We start from the raw sequence: 484 nt of genomic DNA, 5'->3' as shown, positions 1-484 counted from the left end.
TTATGGATGGAGACAATAAAACGTTGCTGCAGAAGGAACCTAATGTGTCCGCGTGTCTTCTTGCTGGCAAGACGACTGTGCGGGCTACACCTCTTGTCCATAATCAGGCTTTTAACTCCCCACCCCCAATATTGCAGACTTAACTGGAGTAAATGAGTGGATGTGGCACCCAATCAATGAATTCACAACTCAATTAATTGGTATACAAGCTATTCGTCTAGATTGGGCAGATCTACCACTATACTACTGTAGAAACTGAGCCAAACGGAGATACCCCATAAAGATACCAGACAGCAAGGAAATCCACTTATCCTTAAGACGAAAGGGGTTATTAGAAGAGTTTACTGAGCAAACATCCATCCTCAAGGAATCCAAGTTTCCAAGAGACATTCCCTGGGAGAGAGGATCTCCCCCATCCCTCCTGAGAGTCACAGGTGTCTTATCCTAACCAGGAGGAAAGATCAATAGAAACTAAAGAACAATG

This window comes from Mastomys coucha, unplaced genomic scaffold (assembly GCF_008632895.1).
Source record: "Mastomys coucha isolate ucsf_1 unplaced genomic scaffold, UCSF_Mcou_1 pScaffold22, whole genome shotgun sequence".
NCBI lineage: Eukaryota > Metazoa > Chordata > Mammalia > Rodentia > Muridae > Mastomys > Mastomys coucha.
The sequence above is the reverse complement of the archived record's forward strand: the minus strand, read 5'-3'. Positions refer to the sequence as shown.